Raw genomic sequence first — 23,836 nt, forward strand, 5'->3', positions numbered from 1 at the left:
TGGCTCTGACTTCCTTGGAATTAGATTCACGGATCCCAGATACTATGAGCCCATGAACACAGCCCAAGATTCCATTTATTGTTTCTGGCAGTCACCTCCCATCATGGGGTCATGTTAAGCTTGTGGTCAATTAAAATGTCCAGATTTCTTTCATAGTAGTTGACAAACCAGTTCATCACGCATCTTAAACATCTGATTTTGTGAAGCTAAGTACCAAATTTTATACAGAATATTAAATGATCAATCTTTGAGTGCTCCAAGTTAGTATTGGGAGAACTTGAGCTATCAACAACTTTAGGTTCATCAACAATTTCTTTAGTTGCCATTTCTTCATGGCCCCAAGACCCGGCTGGAGGGCTCTTCTGTCCAGGTGATTGGTCCCATTAGTCACAGGCCTTTAGGTCCCTGTGAGAGCAATCTGTTCCATCTCTCTCTGGAGCTCACTTATAAGGTCTCCTCAGACACAAACTCTGGAGGCCTCCCTGGAGGGCTGTAGGACTGGGGTGAGTTGAGTGAGGCAATTTCCTCACGCACAAAAATTCATGCAAATCTATCCATGAGGAACAACATATAAAATTTTTAGATAAAGACAGGATCCAACAGGGCCCAGGATTAGGGTGAAGTGAGTGAAGTGAATCATGTAAGTGTAGCATCAGACCCTGTCTTTATTTAGAGTTTGGACATTTTGTTCATTATGGATATTTTGTATTAACTTTCATTTGCAAATATTGCATGAAGATATTATTTATCTTAGTGCCTCCTTAGCATTTGCACTTGAGGTGAATGTCTCACTCAACCCACCCTGGTCCTGGCTTTTGGGCATGGATTCTAGTGGAGTAGAGTGGAGTCTGGGACCAGCCTCTCAACTGGGAGTCAGGAGACCTAACCCCTCACCCGAGCTCTTCTGTTAATTACCTGGGCAGCACTGAGTAAATAAGTTACTTCCCTTTTCTGAACCTCAGTTCTTCCAAATGCAAAATTGTGTGGGTAAACTCCGTGGTTTTAAGGTAAAAACTAATCATAAGGCTCTGTGATGCTAGCCAGAGCTCTAGCTGGAGGTCAGGAGACTTCCTCCTCTGATCCTATCTGTGCTACTCACTGACTGTGTGACCTTGGGCAAGTCCCTGCCCAGTTAGACACAGACAGCCTCCTTATCCCTACTAGTTAGAGTACAATTGAAATGATCTGCAAGCCTCCTTTGAGCTCTGTTTCCCTGATCCTTTTACCGCTTAAAGGCAAACAAGAACATTCAAATACCATAAACATTACTGGCAGCGAGGCGCCAGTTATAAGCAACCATTTTTAACAAAGGGACCTACTCAAGAGCACAGTTAGCTACTTGGCAAGATATCAGGAAGCCTTTTCTACAAGGAAAGAGAATCCAATGTCAAACTATTGTTTAATTTTGAAACACCCTCATTAGAAACTTGAGCTTCTGTATTTTGCTGTTGAAGAGAAAATTACGGATCAAGGTACTGATATTTTTCAATGACATGTTGGCATTTAATCCAGTGATGTGCAAAGAGCCCTCACGGGAGCTCCGTGTGAGGGCTGTGTAACCTTGAGAATGGCTTCTAGATGCTCCGGCATTCTTTCTCACCTGTGATCTGCCCATACGGTTGCTGCAAAAAAACAGGGAAGGTGTGAGTACGTGTGAACGGGAAGTCTAAAGTCAAGAGTTCACATAAGTAATAAAATCTCATTTGCAGTTACTGGAAGGCAATTTGAAAATGCATATCAAAGACATTTAAAATGACTCAGTAATTCAACCTCCCGGTATTAGGCCCCGGAAGTAATTAAGAACATGGACAAAGATGTAGTTGCTGTAGATTTATTTCAGCATCTTTAGAGTGAAAACAAAGAAACAAAGCAACCAGCTTAATGGTGCAACCATAGACGATTGGTCGGGTATATTGTAATGTCTCCATATAATGGAATATTATGCAGATGTAAACAAGGATTTCACGGAAGCGTATTTGTTGACATGCACAGATACTTAGAACATATCGTTAAATGAAAATTACAAAATAGTATATATGCTACAAGCCCATTTTTGTAAAAATATGCCTGGCTTATCTCTGGGTGGTGGTATAATACGCTTTCTTTCTTTTTCCTTTTCTTTTGCTTACTTGCACTTTCTGTTTTTTTCTGCAATGAACATTAGAGGACATAACATTTTAAACGGATATCATAAAAAGAAGTATAGATACATTAAGAAATTGCCTTTTTTGAAAATAGTATTGGTCTCACATTAAAAACAAAAAAAAACCCAAATATCAGAGGAGGTTACGATATTTTTTTTTTATTTTATTTTTAGGAAATGACACTTATGGAATCTTGCTCTGGAAGATTATTTTCATTTTGCCCTGATTTTCCTACTCGATAGTCTTTTTCCCAGCCCTCTGCGTATCCTCATTCACTGATTCAATCATTCACTCCTTCATTGATCCTGCCAGCATTTACTGAACACTTACTATATCCCAGACGGTGGGCTAAGTCCTCTAAGTGCTCCAGTATGGACACATAATGATCGCTTGGCCCCTTGTTCTAGTCCTCAATTTCCCCAGCACAAACTTCAACCATCTTCAGAGCTCCTAGCCTTGGGGTCACCGTTCCACTCCATGCCCATTTTGTCGTTGTTCTTCTGATGCTGCCCGTCCCCTCTCCCCACAAATCCCACTGTGGTCGAGTTCTCCATTTTGTTCTTTCCCCCTCACTTCCACAACCAGAGCTCGGTGCAAACACCAGGCACTTCCTCCTCCGGGTCACCTGACTCCAAGCTTTTCATGATCCCTATCCATAACATGTTTGAACATACAAGCCCAACGTGTATACGTATAAATCATATGACATGTGCCACGTTCAATGTATTAAAGATCAGAATAAGAATTTCCTTGTGGGTTTTTGGAGCAATACAAATACAACCAACATCATCATCCATTCTTCCCACCACCAGTGGGTCATCTGGCAAACTCCCTGGAATGCGTGCACGTCTACAGTTCTAAACGGAACGGCAGAAATGACCTTCTCAAGTTATTATTTGTTATAAACTTCATCAAACTCTGCTAAGTTTACATTAGCCTCATATTAACCCCAAATGCCCGATCCCTGGCTTCAAGGTCTATTACTTATTATACCCCTGTTTTCATCTCCAAATAGGTCTTAGCTGGTTTTAAGCTGAAGTCCTTACACGGGGGTTTCCCAGCGTGCATTTGATGTGAAGGATCCTGCGGTCAAATAAGCTTGGCGAGTGCTGGCAGCTTCAGCCTGGTCTGGGAGAGTCCGGGCGTAAAAGAACACCCTGGAGTTTCTGAGGAGGCCTCCAGGAAAGAGGTCTGGTTACCTTTTCTGGACAGAGTATTTCCCGGGCGGAGTCAACTCTTTCAGGTATAAAGTTTATCCCCACACCTTGAAATAGTGTTAACATGAGGTACTTCCGGAAATGCTAACTCACACAACTTACTGACTTCAGCGTCACCGTCACGTACGTATTTACCACCCCCAAGAACGGCTTCCTCCTTGCTGCAAGCCAAACTGTCTGGTCTACCCGGGGATCCATGTTTACTCCTCGCTCCTTAAGAAAATCATCTCAGATGAACCATCATCACAAGCCACAAAACCCCAGTTGTTTTCAAAACCACCTGGTGTCTCAGGGACCGTTCTGTGTCATAATCAGTCACAGGGTGGTCTTTTAAAAGCGTAGATCATACATGTGATTCCTCTGCTCAGAACCCTCCAGTGGCTTCCCAAAACATGTGGAAGAAAATACAGACCCTTCAGAGCTCAAAGATCTGCCCCTTCTGCTTCTCCAACCTAAGCCCCATCCCCTTCTTATGTCTTCGCAGCCCCACTGAACTTTCCTCAAAGATGCCAAGCTCATTCCTGTTTCAGGGCCTTTGCACTTGCTCTTCCCTTTACCTGGGATGCTCTTAGCCCCAGACCTCCCATGGCTCCCTCCCTCCCCTCCTCCAAGTCTTCGTCTCCTATTGTCTTCCCAGTGACGTCATCCTGGACCTCCGGACCTCAAGCGACACTTCCTTCGCTGGCTACTTTCTGACTCTAGCTCTGCTACTTTTTCTTCGTACTTTTTTTTTTTTAACGTTTATTTATTTTCGAGACAGAGAGAGACAGAGCATGAACGGGGGAGGGGCAGAGAGAGAGGGAGACACAGAATCGGAAGCAGACTCCAGGCTCCGAGCCATCAGCCCAGAGCCCGACGCGGGGCTCGAACTCACGGACCGTGAGATCGTGACCTGAGTCGAAGTTGGACGTTTAACCGACTGAGCCACCCAGGCGCCCCTTTTTCTTCGTAGTTTTACCACTACCTACATTACGTCATATAATCTTGGGTCATATAAGATCCAGGAGGGAAGGGAATTTGACTGCTTTCTCCACCTTTATCCCCGGAGCCTGGAGCAATGGCTGGCACATACTAGAAATTCAAGAAATGTTTGTTGAATAAGTGAATAAATAAGCATATTCAGTCAAGGTTCAAATTCTGGTTGTTTGCATGATTTAGTCGAACAACTGGGCCTCTGTGCTGACAGCGTGGAGCTTGCTCAGGATTCTCTCCCTCTCTCCCTCTCTCTCTATCCCTCCTCAGCTCATGTCCACGCTCTCTGTCTCTCTCAAAATAAAATAAACTTAAAGAAAAATAAAATAAACAGGACCGCCTGATTATTTCTGTTACTATGCTCACCCCAATAACCCAACTACTGGATTGTAAATTCGAAAAGGAAGCAATAGTATTTTATTTCCTAGTCCGTGGCTCCTAGACATACGCCCTGGACTTTAAAACTGAAATCCCCTGTCGACGGGTTCCTTCTAGTTCTGAGTATCACAACTCACCAACTGCTTTGAAATGTATCGCATTCCTTGGAGTATTTCCGTTTGAGAGCAATGAAACCCCTACTGTGCTTTTTCAAATTATTTTTCAAGGCAAAATGCGATTCTAAACTTCAAATACGAACTTTGCTCTTTGTAGAGAATGTATACAGTTTCAACTGCTTCTAAATATAGCTGTAGGTACTATTTGTTATTGTTTGTATTGAATTTAGGTCATATCCTGATTCCCAGGCAGTGGGACAAAGGCGCCGGGAATGAGGAAGCCTTGGACGGCACATTCACCTGACTTTTAGAAGGATTTACGCTCGCTTTTAGGATTCCGTAGGTCTTGAGTAAGTTTCGAAAAGAATAAAGGGGATGAGAGGCCTTAGTAAATATTGAGTTGACTTCATCGGCGAGCAGAACTGTGCCCGGCTCAAATACTCACGTGCTGTGTGACAGCGGGCAAGTCACTTATCCTTCTGCAAAATGGGTATAATGGTAGTACCTCCTGAATGGAGCTATGATGAGGATCCAGCAGGCAACACATGGGAGATGTGGGGCCCAGGGGTAGACACCATTCTCTCATTTGGTTGTTTTCCTAGCACAAAGTCCGTTGCCCAGCACATAATAAGGATGGAGATCCGTTAGCGAGTAAAATTCGTAACTCTGATAGCTCCTTTTTCCTGAAGCTTGCAGACGGATTCCCTACCAATCAATCAATGCACGCGTTCTGAGGGCCTTTTCTGTACCTGGCATTCGATTAGGCATTGTAAGGGGCCACGTGGACAGATGAGAGAAGTGTTTGAAATGCTTATCGCTCGGAGAGGAAAGCATAAATGTATAATAATGTGATTTGCAAACCGGGCAGACACGGAGCATTGAAAACTGACTGGAAATGATGAGAGACGTCTGGATAAGTCTTGCCTGAAGGATCAGTGCCACCTGCCATGCAGGAGAAGAAAGGGTTCTTCAAAGATGGAGCACACGGGGTGGGGGGGTGAGGGGTGAAGGGGGTAAGATTGGAAAGAGAGCTGTGGGGTAACGGAGGGGGTGGTTGACAGCATGGAGGGCAGGGAGATGTGCCAGGAGAGGCAAAGGCAGGGGGGCAGTGTGGGAAGAATCATGGGCCTCGGGGGACTATGGGTGAGTGGCAGGATTCCAGCCTCGGCGGCCTGGGGTGGAGTCTGGGGTGGTGGGGTGGGAGGGTCCAGGAAGAGGAGTAGACATAGGACAGAAGAGAAAGAAGGCGGAGAGGAAGGGCAGCTCGGGGACTGGGCTCCTGGAGAGGGTTGGAAAGGGTGAGGGAATGGGAGATTCGCCTTTAGAAAAAAGGAGATGTGTGCCCAGACATTGGAGGAGGGTTGGGAAAAGACACCACCAATGACTGAATCCCACGTGCCTAAAAGCACATTGAGAGCAGATATCATGTAATGTGGCCTTGTCAAGCGTCATCTCCTTCAATCCTCCCAGTGGTTCTATGAGAGCTGTCCTTTGTGGCTTATATAAAAGGCCAAGTTGCTCCCTCAGGGTCACACGGCCCTCAAAAGCAGAGCCTGGATTTAGAACTCAGAGGGTCAGACTCTGGAGCCCACTCCCTAGACCGTATCCTGTTTGGGTGTCTGCAGACCGGGGACCCCGATGCAGGAGGGACGCTGGGGGCCTCCCCAGTTAGTTCAGGAATAAGTCACAGGCTGAGGGGAAAACCGGGAAGTGGGGCTGGGGAGAAAGGAGAGGGCAGGGTCCTGCAAGGGTGAGTTGCGGATTTAAGGAAAGAAGAAGTCCAGAAAAAGCACTGTGGGAAGATCTGCCGGGGAGAAAAAAATGAGAAACAAGAGGCCTGACTCAGAACCTCACGAGTTGCTGTTCATGGGGGCAGAGAAAGTCATTCGAGGTGATCCCTGGAGGCAGGCGGTAGGCTTTGTCCTCTCCACCAGGGCGGAATGGTGTTCCGGGGAGGAGTTTTCCAGCTCCCTCCACCAGCCCCATTGCTTCTCTTTCTCAGTAGGTACCTCTGTGCGCGGGTCTTTGCTTAGGCGGCCCTAGAGTTGTGGCTGTCTGGGCAAGCTGGGCGCTCAGTGGGGCTGAGAGGCCGACCAGAGCCAGGTTCAAGTTCAGCCCCTCCGCTTACTGGCGGTGGAGCCAGGGGCCAAGGACCCTTGTGCCTGTTTCCACAACCACCCAGGCAGCTCCGGCCTCAGAAGAGGGCTGTTGGAATTAGACACCCTCGCTACCGTGGGCGGCTGCACCTTCCCCAACGCATCACAGCCTGAGAAGGGTGAATTACTACACTGAACACAAAAATGAGAAAAAAGAAAAGATCTAAACCACAGCTATTGGTTAGCGTTGTGAAGAAAACCGTGCTCAAAAAAACTATATAAACTGTAAAGCTTTAGGCATTATGTAGGTATTTCTTACTAGTATTGCTTACTGAGGGCCACATAATGATTTTACCCTACAAGCATTTCTATCGCGCTCCGTGACCTTTTTCAGCTTTCACTGAATGACACTTAGCAGTGTAGGCTAAGTGCTTTTCAACTTACAGTATGTCATTTCGTCATTTTATATAGATATTTAAAAATTTTTTTTAAATTTGCATTTTAGTTAATATACCACGCCATATTGGTTTCAGAAGTAGAATTCAGTGACTCATCACTTACGTACATTTCATCGCTATTTTTTTAATATTTTATTTATTTTTGAGAAAGAAGCGGGGGAAGAGGCAGAGAGAGGGGAACAGAGCATCTGAAGCAGGCTCTATGCTGACAGCAGCGAGCCCCAGGTGGGGCTCAAACGCACAAATCATGAGACCACGGTCAAGATCATGACCTGAGCGGAAGTCGGACATTCAACTGACTGAGCCACCCAGGTGCCCCTACATTTCATCTTTAAAGTAAGCCTATCCCGTAAGTGCTTGTATTACTCCCATATAATGGAGGAGGAAACTGATGTTTATATACAGGATGTGATTTTTCTCAAGGCCACGCTGAATTTCTACCTCCAAACTTGTCTTTTTTTTTTTTTTTAATGTGACAAATTCTTCACCAGCCTCCCACAGAACTGTTGTGTTAGTAAAATAACAGAGTTAATTATGCCTCGTGGTCATATGAAAAATGCTGGTTGGGTGTGGGCTTTGGGAAACCAGAGCGGAGGACAGAGGAAATCCAGATGACTTGGCCTTGATCTTGGCTCTGTCCCCTCGGGTAAGTCACCTAGCCTTTCTGAAACTCCACTTCCACTTACGTATCATCTCTGACCCTTAGCTTCTGAAAATACAGAATGATCATATTTACTCTTGGGGTTGTTATGAGAATTAAAAGGGATCGTACATCTGACCATTGATCGTAGCTTAGAACATGCTGAATTAATTATTAACTACTTCGTCTTTTGCTTCATGCAACCCATCACTATGCATTCACAAAATACCTATTTATCTTTAATGCAAGGAGGACTCCTCTCTTGCCAGCGTGTCATAGATTTCATAAAATCCCCTAAAGTCTCAAGCTTGGTCTAGTGGTTAGAGAGCACAGACTGAGTCAGAAAGTCTGTGCCCAAAGTGCGTCACTCTCGAGCTAGCATTTTGCTTTAGTAAGAGTCAGAGCTGGGGAACAAAGATGACCCACCAGGAGTAGGGGCTGGGGATAGGGCTTCTGCTTTACGAAAAGCAGGTCTGCAAAGATTAAGTGGTGTTTCACTGGATGATTTGTTTCAGTTTATCATTGCTTCTCATATGTCCATGGTTCCAACTTCTTTGCTCCTCGAAGAATCTGCTCTTGGAAACATCAACCATACTTGCCCTGTGCCCTTGGCCAGGTGTCTTCCCCTCTCTCACCTCATTCTCATACGTTGAGTGATGGGATTGTGTCTGGTGTCCCTAAGGTTCATTGTACTTTGGCCTTCAGACCCTCTGGGATGGAGGCTGGAGACTCAGGTGTGTTCTTTCTGTGCCAAGGAGAAAGAATGACATGATCATCACACCCATCTTTTCCTGGATCCTGAGACATCATCCTGTAATTTCTGACTGGCTCCCAGAGCAACTCATGCCAGCCAGTTGTTTTCCATCCTGACTACAGTTCAGCAGTTCTCCTGGTGTGAGGTGTTAGTATAGAGAGATTTAACACTTTCAAGGGGGCCAAATATCCCAAGGGCCACTTGCTTCTTCAAGGCCCCAGGTGATAGCTCGGGAGTCAGAGGGATGGATGGCTTTGACTTCAAACAAAACCATTTGTCAGGAATCACTTCCCATTTATGGCTGGTGGCTGTGGTTACCAAACAGACATACATGGACATACATGGAATTGTATTTTTCCCTCTCACTCTCTGTCTCTCTCTCATTTTTTTTTTTAATAGCGAGGTGGGGCCATTGTGGGATTAGCTTAGAGGTATGAGTCACTGGGTTTAGGACATGTTTCTATTTGTCTTAGCATTTTATTATTATTATTGAAGTATGTGAGGCCCTGTGGATACTGGGCCCTAGCTCAACCACCTTTCCTCCTCCAGATGGCCTCCACGTTCTCCTACATATCACGAGCATCATGAGGAATGCCTATGTAGCCATTCAGTAATGGAGGGCACACCTGTTGAATTTGGGCCCGGAATTCTGCACACCTCAGCAGTTTGTGGGCCCATAATGGTTGAAAAGATTAGAGAAGTTTCAGAAAGAGGCAGATGGGGAGAGCACTGAGTTGGGAACCAAGAGTTTCAGCTTGATTGCTAAGCATAATATAAATTGGGCCAATAATTTCGCCCCTTTCAAAAGTAGGGTGATTGGAAGAGGTGTAGAAAATTTAAGTTCACCTACTGTTCCAGAACCAGTTAACCTTTAGTAGCTGTCTGATGTGGTACACTGAGAATTACGGGGCATGATTGGGGCCCAAGGGAGGAGACCCTCCGGGAAAGGGATAGTACTGGGGCTCTGTGTGCAGAGTATTGGGCTTGATGAGCAATGTCTACCATGGGCACTTGGGGCAAGAGCGTCAGGGGAGTAGAGTGTCTGCCATTAAAGCACTGGAAGATCTCTAAAGTCTCATCTAGCTCCAAACATCTCATAGTTAGGAATGAAAGAAAATAAACTTGCCCCAAATCTGTCACCACTCCAGAAAAAAGGGTGTTCTGAATACTTTCTACTATAAACCACAAAAAACACCTCCCATCTCCCATCTCCCTCGTCCCCAGCCCCTTCCAGATCTTGGCTCACGTTTGGGGCACGCATTTAAAAGGGGTAAGAAATATTGCCAGTCATAAAGTTGAGGCAGATTTTTGAGAAGCTTAAATGATGTTTGGGCGCAGGCAGAGGGAGGCAGCTTGACAGATAAAAGATGTAGGAGTCTTTATTAAACACAAGCTCCAATAAGCCAGACAGAATTTTTGGGCTGCTAAAAAGCTGAGCTAATCTCCAGCTAAATTAATAGAAGTATGATGATGGTAGAATTTCCCCCATCCCCTGGCCTAGCAAGTCCACATTTGGACAATGATACTCAGGTCTGAGCATCACACTTTCAGGATGGTGGGATGTTTAGAAGCACTTGTGATGACACACAGCTGGAAGACTGGGGAGAAGAGGAGAATTGGGGAGCCACAGGTGACATTAGTTTCCCTCTGGGTACCTCTCATCTCTGCTGTCACTGCTCAGATCCATTTTCTCCTTCTAGATGGGATTCCTCCAAAGTAAAATAGGTTCGGTTCCTAGGAAAACAGGTTCTACAATGAAGATTTCCTTGGAAGGCTGTTGGGAGCAACAGCTGTGGAGGAGTAAAGGAAGTAGGACAGGATGGGGGAGAAGTTAGGCTGCAGTGCTCTTGGAACAAAGGCCTTAGCCCACCCCACAGGGGGTTCTGGAGCGGGACAACACTTCCAGGTTGTCCTGGATTGAGCACAGGAGCCTGGTCTTTATACCTCTGTATTAGCCAGTCTGGATGTGGATGGCTGCACCCAGGGTGTGCACAAGCATGGGCATGGCAGCTCCCTCTGCCCAGGGGAAAGACTCAATTGTGAGCCTTCAACGAGCAAACCTCATGGCATTTGGGGGAGCACCTGTCGATGTATCGGTCGTGAATCTCGTGGCACATCTGGTGGTTCATCACAGCACCCACTGCAACAAGGCCAAAGACATGGCCACCAATGGCTCCCAATTTATATTTTTGTAGCGCTATGACTTCAGGAAAAAAAATTCTCAATTCTGGTGTTAGTTTTAAGAAGTTTTGGAGAAGCACTCTGCGTAGATTGGGTTGGATCACCCACTCTGGCCAGAAGTTAAGAACTGATCTTGAATCTTGTTGACCACTGTGGCAAGGTGGATGGAACTGATTAGCAGAAAAAAGGATGAAAACACTGCTATGAAGGATAGCCACCAACTTTTGTCTCCCCATCTGTCCTGGGAACAAGTTTGCTCATTGGTTCTGTGTAGCATCAGAGGGCTGAAAGAGTGAGTTCAGCTCCATGGAATGTTGGTTCTTTTTTGGTAAGTAAAAATGCTTTCTGTGGGGAAGAAGCTTCCATAACTGGAAGCATTATAGCAAAGGCCACAATGTCTCTGTCTTTCCAGTACTCTGTAAAGAGGTTTCCTGTATTTGGACTGCGTCAGAATCAAATAAAGAGCTTTGAAACTATCCTGATTGCTGGGCTCTGTCTTTAGAAATTCTGATTCAGTACGTCTGGGGAGCAGGGTTGACCCCAGGACTCTGTATGTTATGGCCCAAGAGCAGAGAAAGAGAAGAGAGTTTCCTTTGGAGTCTCTGTAGTTCCGATTCAGCAGAAAGACAACCTGGGAGTGACCAAAGATAGTTTTTCTTTAAAAAAAAAAAAAAAAAAAGTGCCTGCTTACATAACACTATGAAGAAATCAAAGATAGAGTCTTTTTGAAGCTCTTAACCTTTGTCTGTGATTTCTTCCTGTCATTATCAATGTGCAAACGGAGATTTTATTCACCTTTAAGTTCTTGGGTCTTTGCAATCTATTGTTTTATTTTTTCCTCTTTGCATTACTTTATCGGTGCGTCTTTATGGCCTTTGTAGTTCCCTCTTTGATGGCTGCATGGCACGCCAATGCTTTCATGCGTCTTCACGCCCCTTATCTTACTCTAATTTGGGGCATTTGGGTGGTTTTCATTTTGTCATCACACTGCCGTGTATCGTCTGCTACGTGTCCTCACCTGTAACTGCCTCACCTCCAGAATCTCCAGCTCCTAAGTTCTTCTCCCTGACTATGAGCTTCTCTCTCCCTTCCTCCAAACCCGTCACCTGTGACTCAACACCCTGCCAGCCTGGCTCAACCATCCCCTGCCTTTTCCGCTGCCTGGAGAGCAACTGGTCACTATTCCTACGTACGGTGTTCAGCTATAGCATATAAGCCATGTCTATTATCATGGTAATGATCATGATGGTGATCACAGTTATCAAATTCAGGGTCAGTGTCTTATTCGTCTTGACCCAACCCACTACCCAAGAGCGTCTGACTCGCGGAATCATTCCAAAGTTACTTGCTCCATGAGTGGGATAATTTCAATATTCATTATTTTTTATTAAATGTTATTTTGCATGTTAAATAACAATCCCTTTTACATTTTTAACGTATAAAAAAACACACCGAGTTCCTGAAGGACAGAAAACATATCTTATTTTTCCTCTTATTTCTAATATCTGCCTAATTTCTGTTAAAGGTTGATAGAGAACTTTATTACAAGAGTCTTTCTGACGGGTTTTGCTTTTGTTTACGATTTGCTAGTTTAAAAAAAATCCAGTTTTTTAATGGTAACAAGCTGTATTTAATCAGAGGGAAAAATTCTCTTACCCTATGGAGGAATTTCATTTGCTTAGGTTCAGTTTTGAATAATATCATGATAAAATAAATTTAAAAAAATTTTATTTTAGAGACAGAGAGTGCGTGAGAGGGAGACAGGGAGAGAAACTCAAGCCGTTTCCACCCTCAGCGAGGACCCCAATATGGGGCTCGATCCCAGGACCCTGGGATCGTGACCTCAGCTGAAATCAAGAGTCAGACGCTTAACTTGATTGAGCCACCCAGGAGCCCCTAAAATGAATTTTTATACTTTTCTTGTAAATTAAAAACATAGAGTATTTGTGGTGAAAATTTGAAAGAATATAATTTTCATTATCTTTTTGTGGTAATAATAACAGTTCTTGAATTTTTCTATTTTTCTCCTTGGGCCATTAGTCAGTTTACATCTCTCTGTTGTCTTTTGGGTCCATTTTGGTCATCTCTAATTTTGTAAAGGATTATCCATATCAGCAAAAATTCAAGTATATTAGCATGCCACTGTGAATAAGAAGGAGGAGGAGGAAGAGGAGGAGGGGGGGAAGAAGGTGATGGAGAAAGAGGGGGAGGGGAAGAGAGAAGAAGAAGGAGAAGGAAAACTTCTTAAGGCACTTTTTCCAAAGTAATAATACATGCATATAGTTAAAAAATTCAAGCTGTAGTTTATAATGAATAATAGCCGTCTTCTGCCCCACTGGTTCCTATGAAGGTTCATTCCCGAGCCACCCACTTTCAACTCTTTTAGCTGTATCTTCCATTATCTATCTCAACAGTTCTGAATAACCCCCTTATGCTGCCATTCGTTTTTTAGTAGCTGTGTTTTGGCTCTGCCCTGTTCCCATTCTTAGAAATCCCGGGGCCTGGCTCCTGAGTCAGGGATCGTAGACTCTCCCTCCTTCCAAGATTCTGTTGGAGTCGCAAGTTGGAGACTGTCTTCTCTTCTCTTTTTGCCATTGTTGACGTACGACTTCAAACACAATATCTTTCACCGTCTATTTAATGGGCTTCCGAAGGGAATGGAGATCGATCATATTCACAACCTGCCGCGCTTAACTGGTAGTCTCTAATAACTTGTTTTAAGAATTCAATTAATTAATAAGTTATTTCATTGTGATAGGTAAACTATTCTTGGGGCTCAAAATTCAAAAGTTATAAGAGGTTGCAGAGAGAAAACTCTTTTTACCATGGCCCCTGGCCAACAAGTTCTCTGCAACCAACGTCAACAGTATCTTCTAGAGATGTATTACGCATGTATGTGCAGATACATCCACACGTTATCTTTGCTCCCATACACAGAGGTCTGCAGACTGCTTTCCTTCCCCCCTTCACCTAACACATGTATCTTGGAAAACATTCCTTGCCTTGATATAAAGAGATTTTCATTTTTTAGTAGTGGCATAGTATATTTATTTAAACAGTTCCCCATTAAGATTCACCCATATATTTTCTAATATTTTGTCATTATTGTCAGTGTTACAGTAACTAACCTTGTTCTTTGTCATTTTGCATGTCTGTTAATTGGGTTATAGGATAAATTCCAAGAAGTGCAATTGCTGAATCAAAGAGAACCTGCTGGTTCTCTATCTATTTCATTAGATACCAGCAAAGTGCCTTCCAAAAAAGTTGTCCAATTTACATCGTTCATTTTGGCAAAGTTTTAAAGTATTTCTTTCATTACAAATGATGCGGGTCATCTTTTCATATAGTTAAGAGCCGATTGCATTTTCTTTTCTGTGAACATCTCACCTACCTTTGCCCACTTTTCTATTGGGTGGTGGTCTCATTTTATCATTTTTCAGAGATGATATGTTAAAGGAAGCAACATGTCAGTCATATAAGCTGCATTTTTCCCAATGTGTCATTTGTCTTTTAATTTTTCTCACAGTTTATTTTTCTGTATAGGTATTTTTTAAATTTTTATATAGTCTAATTGATTTAAAAAAAAATCAATCCACAATGGATTATTCCCAGACCTAAAAACCCAATAGAATTCACCTTGCTGGGTTTTGGACTTGCTTGGGACCAGAGACCCCTTGATTCCTCCCCACTTCTGTCTATGGGGATGGGAATGGGTGTTCTGTGCCTGTCCCTGCATTTTAGAAGTAATAACTTGTTTCCTAGTTTCACAGGGCCATAGAGGAAGAGGAATTTTGCTGCAGGACGGATGAAACCCAGAGTGTCACTCATACTTGATTTAAATGATGAACCTTGGGACTTTTTGAGGTGGCAATATGTACCCGAGATTTGACTTTGGAGTTGATGCTGGAATGAACTAAGACTCTAGAAGATGTTGGGGTGAGTGGATGTCCTTTGTACATCAACTGGATATGAATTTTAAGAGGCTAAAAGGTAGACTGCAGTGGGTTGGAAGATGTCCTCCCTGAATTCACGTCCACCTGGAACCTCAAAATAGACCCTTATTTGGAATAAAGGTCTTTTGAGACGTAATCAAGTTGAGAATCAAGATGAGAGTGCATTGGATTTAGGAAGCCTAAAACTCAATGAGAGTTTCCTTACATACAGAGACATAGAGAAGATAGTGACACGAATATAGAGGGAGAGCTTGGAGCAATGAATCCACAAGTTAAAAAACACCAAAGATTTCTGGCAATCACCAGAAGCCAGCAGAGAGGCATGGGACAGTTTCTGCCCTTAGACCCCCAAAGAAACCAATCCTGCCGACATCTTGACTTTGGACTTCTAGCCTCCTGAGCCGTGAGGGAGTTAATTTCTGTTCCTTGAAGCCACCCAACTGGTGGTAATTTGTTATGGCAGTCCAAGAAAACTAATAAATTTACTAACCTGGGATACAGAAAGCGGCAGAGAGCTGGCGGTGTAGATGGGAATAGTAAGAGAGGATGGCTGAAGTCATGGACATGTATGGGATTGTCATTCGAGAAATATTTACCCTCTAAACATTTGAACTCCTCTTCAGTGCATATCTTATAAATACTGGGATGAATCAGCTATGGGTCCTACACTACGCCCACAATCTACAATGCCTAGTTTGAGCAGGCGAAGACGTGAGATGGTGAGGGAATCCTGAGGAAGACCTGAAAAAAGGAAGCAGAGGACTGGTTGGGGATCCAGGGGAAAGACTATGAAAGGGCATGACCACTGAGGCCAAGAGGAGAAAATCCGCAGAGGAGGGGGATGGTCAGTGGTGGAAACTGCAGAAGGGAACAAAAGTTCAAGACTGACATTTACGCTGGGGGCCTCGGGGTTAGACAATGAAGTCATAGTTGACGTGTAGCAACGGCCAGAGCACGGCAGGTCAGAGTTCATGTATCAAGGTGCCATTTCTCAGAACCTCAGAACTAATGCCTTCTTCACAGTTTACTGCCTCTTATTCATTCAAAAAACATGAACCAGTACAAAGCCGGCTGCAGGGGTACAATGAGGGATGAGAGGGCACAGTCCCTCTGCTCTTGGATCTTAGGGTGCATTCAAAGAAACAAATATTAACCAGCAAAACCTGGAAAGTATTCTTTCACTTCACCTGCCATATGTGTGATGAAGGAAGGTGCACTGGAGACCTCTGGAGGGCCAATCCACCCTAGTGTTCTGGGGGACCTAGTGTTCTGGGGGAGCAGCTGAGCATAAAAGCATGTGGCATAGCTTACGTTTCATATGCCTCAGTCAATACTAAAGGAAGTCTAGCATCTTTTACTTAAAAATTTTTTTAACGTGTATTTATTTTTGAGAGAGACAGAGCGTGATCGGGGGGGAGCGGCAGAGACAGAGGGAGACACAGAATCCGAATTGAGTTCCAGGTTCTGAGCTGTCAGCACAGAGCCAACATGGGGCTCGAACTCACAAACCGCGAGATCATGACCTGAGCCGACGTCAGACGCTTAACCGACAGAGCCACCCAGGGGCCCCTGGCATCTTTTACTTTAAAGCTGAGGAAATTGAGGCTCAGAAAAGTTCACTGACCTGTAGTGTGCCGTTAGAAAGGCCAAGGTCACAATCTAAACCCACATCCTAGTCTGTGCTCTTTTCTAAACTGTGCTAACCCCCATTATACCCACATGTATCTCTATATCTATATGTATACACACATGAGGTATGACTTAAATTATTAAAAAGTACTTTTCCTGGACTATGGGTCCATTTAAATTGGGGACGGCACCCATACTTGAAGAACCCATTTATGTCATTCCAGCCCTTTACCTGTATTGCCATAGGCCACCCGAATTCTTTTTAGGAAATAGGTGAGTTGTACATCATTAATACAGAGTTGTTACCTCATCTACGGCCTGGGGAGTCTCAGTTCTGGAATCCGTCAGGAAATACTTCACGGGGGCTGCCACCTTGATGGGCGATATCTGCATCACAGGGCCTGAGAGGATTTTCGTGGTGAGAAAGTTAAGTTATGTTTATGTTTGGAGAGCCCTCTCCCCTGGGGTCTCTCACGGCTCAGTTGCCAGGACATCAGTTACACCCTCTCCGCGGGCCACCCAGTCTCCTTCAGGCCCAGTAAGGGGCCCACCAAGTCTTAGCGGAGCCCAAGGCCTCTCCTCTGCGTCGGGGCCGCTCAGGAAACCCATGTTTATGTGCCGAAGCCCTGCCCTCTCTTGACTGTAACGCTCTCCTGGAAACTGTGTGGAAAAGCAGATCGCCGAACAGCGGCCTGAATTTTCCCAGTAACTATCGCTGGTTCTCCATTGGTAACCAAGGACTACACGAAACACCGTTCAAGGGCAGGACCCTCGGTGGGTCTGAAAGCAAAAGGCACAGCCGCCGGCTCTCACGAAACCTTTGAGGTCAGTGCCTCGCGCTTACTCCCCAAACCAGACAAACAGGCACAAGTATATTCGCGCCCATTGTTTATTGCAAGAGGCGGCATATGCTATAAATAACGCACGCAGGACCCGAAACCTAACTGGGACGTCAGGCTGACAGTCGGTGGCTGAGAGTTTGCTTCCTGCAGAAGCGGGAGGGGGAAGCGAAATGAGTTGTGAGGCCCTGGGCACCGGGTGAGAATCTTGGCTGCATCACTTCTGGCCAGTTCACCTGGGCGGTTGTATAATCTCTTCTGCAGGCTTGTTCGCTTCCACTGTAAAATGGGAATGACATCTACACAAAGATATTTTGAGGATTACCAATAAGAAGAGTATAAAACACGTAGCACATTCGGGGCGCCTGGGTGGCTCAGTCGGTTAAGCGGCCGACTTCAGCTCAGGTCATGATCTCGCGGTCCGTGAGTTCGAGCCCCGCGTCGGGCTCTGTGCTGACCGCTCAGAGCCTGGAGCCTGTTTCAGGTTCTGTGTCTCCCTGTCTCTGGCCCTCCCCCATTCATGCTCTGTCTCTCTCTGTCTCAAAAATAAATAAATGTTAAAAAAAAAAAATTAAAATAAATAAATAAATAAAACACGTAGCACAGGGCCTCAGTACCGGAGACACTCAGGAAGCATTCATTTGCTTCTCTCTGCCTTTTTCCTTAATGTCTCAAAAAGAGAAATGCTGGAAGATGGTTGGAAGAATTCAGATCTCTGAGGAAAACGGCTTGGGTAATTTTGAATATTCCCTTGGAATAATATGTTTTTAATATTAAGCCAGCTGTTCGTATTTCATGTGACTCCTAAGAGTTCCTAGAGAGTTTATAGCCCGGAGTTAAACAATATATACTCTGATAAGAAAACATTGTTGATTTGCAAAAATACCATCTTACTGAGAGGGGAAAAAAATAATTCTTGAATGTGGGCTTTACTATAAAGAGGCAAGCCAGGAGAATCGCAGCTTAGGTTATATATCCACCATGGATTAAGAAGGATGATGAAGGGGCTCCTGGGTGGCTCAGTCAGCTGAGCGTCCGACTTTGGCTCAGGTTGTGATCTTGTGGTTTGTGAGTTCGAGCCCCGCGTCGGGCTCTGTGCCGACAGCTCGGAGCCTGGAGCTGCTTCGGACTTTGTGTCTCCTTCTCTCTCTGCCCCTCCCACACTCGTTCTCTCTCTCTCTCTCTCTCTCTCTCTCAAGAATAAATAAGCATAAAAAACTAAAAAAAAAAAAAAAAAAAGAATGAGGATATGAAATAAGGGCCACTCCCACCAGACCAGGGAGGTGGTACGTCCAAACCTGGGGTGGAAATGGGGGCCACGTGGGAACCCCCCAAAAGGCTTGAGAGATGGCCCGGAGCAGGGATAGATACCAGGAAGTGGCATGGGAAGAGTGTAAGCTTTGCATTTGGCCGGGCACATGATACTTCTGCCCACTTGTAAGGAGAGCAGTGGAAAAGCAATGCTGGGGTGGGGGCGGGGGGAGGTACCTGGATGGGTGGGGGTAAGAGTGGGAAAGCCCTAGTCACCTTGGCCCGGGAGATTTCTTGCATAAGACCTCAGTTGAAAAGAGAAAGGGAGAAAGATCCTGCTCCTTGTAAGGATAACAAACAAAAACTAAAACCACTGAGCGAGAGGAATTTCCAGTCCCTTCCTCACTCCAGATCAGTTTCACATTCAGCGTATTCCAGTGGAGTCTTGAGATCCATGGTGAACTGGAGCGCAGGGGATCTCCCGCCCTGAGGGCAAAGTCTCAGGAAACAGGCAGCTCCGTTGCCTCTCCCCAACACAGAGGAGACCTAGCAGGGCCCTAGCAAGTTGGCCATCCTCTCGCAACCCTGCTTCTTGGGTTCCAGGGTCATGGGCATCCACACACGGAAGACAGCTCTTCTCCCGCAGTGAAGCCTCAGGTAACGATGGCCTTACAGGAATGATTCCTAACCAGATCTTATGCCCGTGACTCGGGGGAGGGAGCCCCTGCCTTGACGTTTCCCATTCCTTTAAACATCATCATGAAAATCTGTATTTCCTAGGCCACAGGGAGTAAAAATAGGGTCATTCGAATAACCACAAAAACAGTTTGTCTTTGGTGCTGCCCCTCCGCCCTCTCTCTGGAAGCACCAGTCCCCTCTATGCATGCCAGATCTGTCGGAAGTCCTCAGGAGATGTCTCCAGTGTAATTCAAAGACTGGCTGTCCAGGTGCTATGTGCTATGCCTTTCCTTTTTAATTGGGTTCGTATCTGATTGCTTCTATCCCTGCTAGAGGCAGATATGCTATGAAGAATGCTGAGTGGGGGGCGTGGAGGGGGAGAGAATCTGCATATCAGATGAGGGGTCCTGCTTATGTGCAAGTCCAGAACTTGGGGCCTGGCTTCAGGTTGCCTGGAATTAAATCTTAGCTTTACTACTTGGTGGTTATTCAACCTTGCAGATCTCAGAGAAAAAATAATGATACCTGCTTCAATGGCACCTGTTTAAATGAGATGATCCGTATAAAGAATTGAATACTTTTCCTTGATTAAATGTCAATTCTTTCTCCTTATGACCTCTATTACTCTTAATGGTTCTCTCCATCCTTTTCTGGTCCACTTCTCTGGAGACTTTAGTGCCCAGCAGACCTGCCCCCCCGTTTCCTCCCGTGGAATCCCGAAGAAAACTCAGTGTAGGCCCAAGGGAGGTTGCTGCATAGACCTGATTAAATTCCAATCATTAAGAATATGAGCCGCTTGTTGCGGGGCCCCTGGGCAGCTCAGTCAGGTAAGTGACCAACTTTGGCTCAGGTCATGATCTTGCAGTTTGTGAGTTCGAGCCCCAAGTGGTGCTCTCTGTTGTCAGCACAAAGCCTGCTTCAGATCCTTGGTCTCCCTCTCCCTCTTCACCTCCCCCGCTTGCTTTCTCTCTCAAAACAAAACAAAACAAAACAAAACAAAAAATAAAAAACAAAACAAAAATTAAAAAAAGACAATTTGAGCCACCTGTTGGGATGAGCACTGGGTGTTACATGTAAGTGATGAACACTACGTTGTACATTAACTAACTTGAATTTAAATAAATAAATTAAAAAAAAAAAACAAGGCAAAAAAATAAAAACAAAGCAAACAAACAAAAAAAAAAGAACTTGAACCCAGTGGGGTGCCTGGCTGTCTCAGTTGGTAGTGTGTGTGACTCTTGATCACAGGGTTGTGAATTCGAGCCCCACGTTGGGTTTATCTACTTAGAAATAAAATCTTTAAAAAAAAAAAAAAGAATTTGAGCTTAGTATTTAAGAATACATTTTATTACATTTATTACATAAAGTAGCCTATTTGTTTTTATTATTATACAAATGATACATGCACGTGATATAATATTTAGGCAATATCAAGACATTTCCAGTGAAAAATGTTACCTTCCTCTCTCCCTAGATCCTTAGCCTCACTGCTTTCAGGCAACTGCCTTCAGCAATTTCTCGAACGTTCTCTCAGAAACTTTTTACGCATATACACTAATATACATATGTAATTGGACCAGGTCTGAGCTTGCTGCATAATTTTGCTGGAATAAGTAAATGAAATCTGTCATGCTTGAGGGATGGCCTTCCTTCAGGTGGTGCAAGACCCTGGGGAACTTAAATTGTACGGAAAGTAGGGAAGGCTGGGTCCTGACTGGGGCACAGTTCCCCACCAGCGTTACTCCTATGGCTGCTGTTCCATGCGGCTGGCCGTCACTGGTCCTCCCAGTGAGCTCAGATGCGGCCTTCACACCCGTTCTTTGTACTGAGCCCAGGCTCAGCTACATGGACCCTCTCAGCTTCTCTCAAGAACACATGACTTAGATGCCACGTTCCACAGACATTTAGCTATCAGTACTCTAGAAAGTTCTCCGTAAAAATCCTGAAACACCACAATACTTCTTTTTTTCTTGAAATATTTATTTTTGAGAGACAGAGAGACAGAGCACTAGTGGGGGAGGAGCAGAGACAGAGGGAGACACAGAATCGGAAGCAGGCTCCAGACTCCAAGCTGTCAGCACAGAGCCCCAATGCGGGGCTCGAACCCACAAACTGCGAGATCATGACCTGAGCTGAAGTCGGCCGCTTAACCGGCTGAACCACCCAGGCGCCCCACAATACTTCTTAACCTCAGAGAAGCTTCTTCTCAGTCAGACCCATCTTCTCCTGAACACAAAGCCTGAGTTTCCATCCCTTCTGGAAACACCCAGGAGAATTCCCTAAATGCCTAGGAAAGGCTGGCTGAGGTTTGTCATCCCCTCATCCAGCATGATTTGATTTTGGCCATAAAACCAAGAACTACTGACAAGCTTCTAGAGAAAGAGTGCCCTGAGATCCTAGCTGTGAGAAGCTCGATGTGCTAGGAGCAAAGAATACAAACACAAACAGACCCAGTCCTGGCCTTTAAGTCATTTGTCACGTAGAGTAGAAGAAAGACAATTGAAGATTTAAACCGTGTGCTAAGCGTTAGCATGAAAGAGGCACACAGATGCCATGAAACACGGTGGAGAAGCTCTAGATCGGATTCCGGGGGAGTCCTGGAAGGCTTCCTGGGAGAAGTGATACATAGATGCAAAAATTTTTAAACGTCATTTAAAAAATAAGGCAGTTTGCATAGTGTGAAATGTTCAGATGCCAAAGTTAGACAAACTTGGGCTGGAATTCTGGCTCTACCATTTGTCGGTTTTAGGACACCGGGCCGGTGACAACACACATCCTTTTAAAATTTAGTTTCTTTCACCGTCTATAAAATGGTAATGGAAACAGCACCTACTGTTTTTATGTCTCTCAGAGTATTACCGTGAGAAGTAAATACTATGAGGGGCGCCTGGGTGGCTCAGTCGGTTAAGCAGCCGACTTCGGCTCAGGTCATGATCTCGCGGTCCGTGAGTTCGAGCCCCGCTTCGGGCTCTGTGCTGACAGCTCAGAGCCTGGAGCCTGTTTCAGATTCTGTGTCTCCCTCTCTCTGACCCTCCCCTGTTCATGCTCTGTCTCTCTCTGTCTCAAAAATAAATAAAACGTTAAAAAAAAATTTAAAAAGTACACTTTAAAAAAGAAAAAAGAAGTAAATACTATGAAATACATGCCGTTCTTAGCTTAGGGTCTGGAACACATTTGCTCTTCAATCAATAATTGTCGTGACTTTTATTGTTATTATTGTGCCACACACTAGTGCATGGATATAATCAGATTTTCCAAACATGTGATTCTCCTTGTATTTTCATAAATATTACAGAAAGGCTTTATCCCTTCATCAGAAAAGTTTTGCGAGGGACATCACAGATGCAGTTGGGTACATGAAGAATCTACGAGAAGGTGCCAGAGAGGAGGCTGTATGGGACCTTGGGTGAATGCCAGTCAATCAGGATTTTTATCTGGAAACCTCCCTGTAATTTGGAACTAAAGCTGGAAGCCAAGGTGGGAATGGGGGGAGGGCGGGGGACTGCTGTGCGCCTTTAGCATCCCTGCCCACGTCCAGTCCCCTCCCATCTGGAGGGCATGGCAACATCGACAACAAGGCAAGGGCTCCCCCTCCTTTGGACTATCTTCTCCATCTCCAGAAAAACACAAACAAAATGGAAGGAAGGAAAAGACACAATGGGCAAAATGTTAGGAAACACCTTCCCTTCAGAGTTCCTGGACTATAGTTAATAATACCGGGTGACACACTTGAAACTTGCTAAGAGAGTAAATTTTAAAATTCTTATTACATGAAACAAAGTTCCTTAACTGTGGTGATAGATGTGAACTAGACTTACTGTGGTAATCATATCACAATATATACAAATATCGAATCCTCATGTTGTACACCTAAAACTAATTTATAGGTCAGATACCTCAGTGAGAATAGGGATTCTGGCAGTGAGCAAGCTTTTCTGTTTTGGGGTATAATTTCATGGGCATTTAAAATACCGTAGGATCACAGGAGGAAAGCTTCCTGGAGGTCCGATAAGACCAGTCCATCTACCCATTTGATGGATGAGGAAACTGAGACTGAGACAAGGCCACAGAGGAAGTGAAAGGAATCAAAGATGATGAGAACTGGAATTAATTATCTGAGAAGTTGCTAGAGAGGAAAGGCAAGAGGTTGATTGAGGACCAGTGGGGGGCAACATCAAAAAACAGATTTTACTCAGTAGAAGAAGGCTATTCACCTTCAAAGCTGCTCAGAGATAAAAGGGGGTACCTTGGAAGGTTGGGCCACCATCTGATGGGGGTGTTTCAAGATCTGAAGGTTGGAACCTGTTAAGAGAGGAGAGCAGTGCTGGACCTTATGATCCTCTGAGAACACTTCCAATTTTGAGCCTCCAACATGCTCCAAAGCAGCCAGTCAAACACGGTTGGGATGCTTATCACTCGGCCATTAAGTAATTCACATTTCAGTGAATTCAGTACATTGCAGATGATTTCAGTAAATTACAGATAATCTTGCTTGTATTTGTGGCTCGCCCATGTTTTAGAGGTGGGAAG

At 44.7% G+C, this 23,836-nt stretch overlaps 1 long non-coding RNA gene across 1 annotated transcript; it reads right to left on the reverse strand.

The window, feature by feature from the left end:
* Nucleotides 1-1,385: 1,385 nt before the first annotated feature.
* LOC123605306 lies at nucleotides 1,386-3,676 on the reverse strand. The gene is made up of 2 exons (XR_006715717.1): nucleotides 3,464-3,676; nucleotides 1,386-1,622 (listed from the first exon to the last, which is right to left on the reverse strand). It is a non-coding gene; the product is annotated as an uncharacterized LOC123605306 (long non-coding RNA).
* Nucleotides 3,677-23,836: the final 20,160 nt, after the last annotated feature.

The sequence above is a fragment of the Leopardus geoffroyi genome, chromosome A1, assembly GCF_018350155.1.
Source record: "Leopardus geoffroyi isolate Oge1 chromosome A1, O.geoffroyi_Oge1_pat1.0, whole genome shotgun sequence".
Classification (NCBI taxonomy): domain Eukaryota; kingdom Metazoa; phylum Chordata; class Mammalia; order Carnivora; family Felidae; genus Leopardus; species Leopardus geoffroyi.